Raw genomic sequence first — 3,816 nt, 5'->3', positions numbered from 1 at the left:
CCAACTACAATTTATGCTTCATTTTCAAGACATTAACTTTTTCCATTTGAGGACCCTGTTTCCTCTTTTCACTGGGGTCCAAACTAAACAACCGATAACAGCCAGAGTGTCTCCTTTTCATTTAAAAATAAATCATTTCCAGGTTGATCCTCCCCTGGAGCCCCATCCTGTCGTTGGTTAGGGACATCTGAGAGGAATAATTCTGGACAATCACAGGAAAAGCTGGCAGGAGCGTCAGCAGCTTGATCCCTGAGGCTGAGTCAGATTTTAGAAGAAATTAAAACTACTTCAATTGACATAAAACACACATGTAGTCTCTGTGACGTTACCTGTCTGTTCCTGACCTCTTCAGGTGTCATGGTGATGAGTTGGACGTATTGATGAACAGAGCTATGGACTAAATGCTGTTATCACTAAAAGTCAATTAAAGAAATGTGAGAGCAGATATTTTGAATTTGTCGTTTCCTCAGATGCTCATTAGCTGTATTTCTGTAAGTGGATGTTTCAACAATAAAAACACTGTGTGCAAAGTCCAGGTCCTGATCTCAGCTCTTGTGGACCTTCTCATCCTCCTCGGCTGTTATCTCAGTGAGTTTCCCATCAGTGGGAGCGCCAAAGGGGATTGAAACAAGCAGATCCAAGCAGATGTTTTCAGGAACACGAAGAGGCATTGTTCTCTGGATGAACTGCATGTCTGAGAACATCGGATGAGAAAAGCACTTTAAGTTATGCCTCTGGATGTTTTTCTGTCACAGCAAGGTTACGTCAGCTGCGTCAGATATCAGTCCTTGTATTGATGGACAGTATTGATTCCTCTATCGGTTTTAATCAACAAAGACAGAGAAACAAGCTGTAGGAATTTACTGCTAATGCGTAACGCAGTTATTCTGGAGAACTCATTATCTCTGTCATTGATCAGTATTATTGCTTTTACTCTAAAATGAGCGTCAGGTTAAGAAGAAATACTCCAGAGAGAGGGATGTGGGAATTGGGTCATAAAAGATGAAGTCATCAAACAGGTTAGTTTGGCTTTGCTCCTGTTGGAGGTTTCGATTTTAAGATTTTTTGACACTAAATCATCTGTAATTGGTATTTTTCTAATCAGCTGACTAGAGCCAGTGTAATAAAAATCAACAACCACAACTAGTCATTACAGACTTACCTGACCTTTTGTTTGTATCTAAATTTTGTCCCAACAACTGCATATTATCACAAACTCTAGCATGAATGCAGCCCTAATTTGTGATGTGTTGGAACTCTTTTATTTTGATTCCTTTTTTGATCTTTGTTTACAATATATATATATATATATATATATATATATATATATATATATATATATATATATATATATATATATATATATATATATATATATATATATATCACTCATTGTGAGAAAAGCTATCAAATAAAATTGTCTTTCTCCTGCAATCACAAGTCCTCAAGCCAGTTAAAAAAATGTAGATCTGATATTGCAACTCCCTCTAGTGGCTAAATTGCATTACTACAACAGTGGACACAAACTCCAACAATCATCGATAAGAACCACAAAGAGCAATAATTACACAGAAACAGTTACCTGAAGATCGCAGGGACGCCAACCATGATTATTGGCATGATTAAATTTAACATTTGTTACAGATCATCTTCTTTGAGAGGTCAGGAAACCAAATCTAAAGGATTCTGTGGGAAGTATAAATCTGTCTGGAGGACATCCTCCTTTAAACTTTCCTATGTAAGCAATAATGCATAGTGAACAGGAGGTTATGCAAATGAGACTCCCATTCAGAGTGAGCAGGATTCCAACATGAAGCAGAGGTTCACCTGTTCAACATATATTATCCTGCTCATTGTCTGGAAATGTATCGACAGGTTGACACAAAATGTAGATTTTAAAACAACTCGTGTATACAGATTAGTTAGTTGTTACATATCATTATAAAACAAGCCTTTTGGTTGTGGCGTTAGCTGAATGCATGTAAAAGGGGCTGAAAGAGTGATCTTGAAAAAGTCTCCTTTCTAGATATATGCCTGATGGTAATCCACACTTTAAAATTAGATTTTCAGCGCCGATACTGCTGGTTACAGGTTATTTTGAATTGCTACTTCTTAGCTTCCTGATCGGGTTGAGCAGGACTGAAATTAATTTACAGCACGTTTAGATCTCTATGACAACACCACTCTGGCTGATGAAGTTTCGTAGTGATAAATGTGTTTTTCTCTGCTAGAAACAATTTCTGTGATTAATTTTGTAGTAAAGGTGGACATAGGAGCCTAACTGTCAGTCAGAAAAAGGACAGAAAAGCAGAGGAAAGATACGCAGGAGAACTAAAGGCTAACTAGCCTTTAGCTTGGGCTGTATCACTCTATAACACAGGGGCTAAACTGTTTGTGCTAATTTTCATTCCAACCCACAGTCAGCAGTTATTCTGCAGTGGTCTGTTCAAACTTGAGAGTCTATCAATAAAATGAAGAGAGAGGTTACGTTAGCTCTGCTTGGTAGATGACTAGCAGGACATATCTAACCAGGATTCACTAACGTTACACATTACAGACATGTCTTAGAGCACCGGGTTGCCATCTGCGCAAAATAACAACAGCTACTGAACTACTTACAAACTGACTGCACATTGTTTAGAAAACAGCGAAGCTCGTTTACCGTAACATTACAGGCTAAAACAACAGGCTAACCACAGCTACTGTTAGCATCCTGAAGCTAACACAGAGACAGGGGGGACACTGAGGAAAAGCTCTAACATCTGCTCCACAGCACACAGCATTTAAAATACTCACATTTCCAGGGTCTGAGGTTTGTTGGTGAATGATTGGCAATGTGCCTGGATTCAGGACCAGTCTATTGGCTAGCCCTCTGTTGTACTGTCCAAAGTTGGAAAAGCAGTCGGCCGTGAAGTGACTAGCACACACATGCACAGTTTTACTGAGTGTAGCTGGCACATCTCCTTGATAAATGAACTCTAGCCACTCAGTCTTGTCTTCTTCCAAAATGGGAAGCTTGTGCATGGAACTATGTCGCTGTTTACAGCAAAAAACAAAGTAGTGATGGCCCTTTAACTTTGGCATTCTCCTCCCCGCTGCTGGAGAGATTTCTCGCCAGCAGTGGGGAGGGGAGTGGGTGGGGAGGGGGGTTAGGACCAATCAGGTCAGACTTGCTCCTGATTGGTCAAAAAGGGAATCGCTGACGTCAGCAAATCCCCAAAATCCAAATAGCTCATTTTAGGTCAGGATTTTACATTCACAAGCACTACTAAATACAGGTTTGACACTAAATATCACATTTCGTGGGCTGGGAGGAAAGCCAAAGACCCACAAATTTCACTAAAAGACTTAAGTGATTTTTTTTACATAATATCAAACCTTTAATGTAACTTAGTCTTAAGCCAGGACTTTGGACAGACATATTTTATGATCTTGTAGAAGTGAGGTCAAAAATTTTCACCACTTTTTTTTTAGAAATGAAAGAGTTGTGTGTTGATTACCTCAGGTTTATGATACTGACATGACAGATTGTGAAGGCAGAGAGGGTACAAGCAATCAGAGTGTGTGTATACTCAGACTCAGCTACTTCTGTGCCACGTCTGGACACGCCCGGCTGCCTGTGATCACTCACATTAGAGTGATTTAGGAGGAGGTGATGCAGGAGTATTTCTGTCCTTATGCAGTTCTCTGAGCTTTAATGTCGACACCTTCAAACAGAAATGAGACAAACACAACTCAGAGCATTATTTCTGTTTTCACTCTGTCTTATGGTTCACCTGGTAGACATCAGCAGCTCTGAGATGCCCTCACACTCCA

Source organism: Halichoeres trimaculatus, unplaced genomic scaffold, assembly GCF_033239565.1.
Source record: "Halichoeres trimaculatus isolate MK-OKI-2021-1 unplaced genomic scaffold, fHalTri1.1 fHalTri1_scaffold_20, whole genome shotgun sequence".
NCBI classification, from domain to species: Eukaryota; Metazoa; Chordata; class Actinopteri; order Labriformes; family Labridae; genus Halichoeres; species Halichoeres trimaculatus.
The sequence above is the reverse complement of the archived record's forward strand: the minus strand, read 5'-3'. Positions refer to the sequence as shown.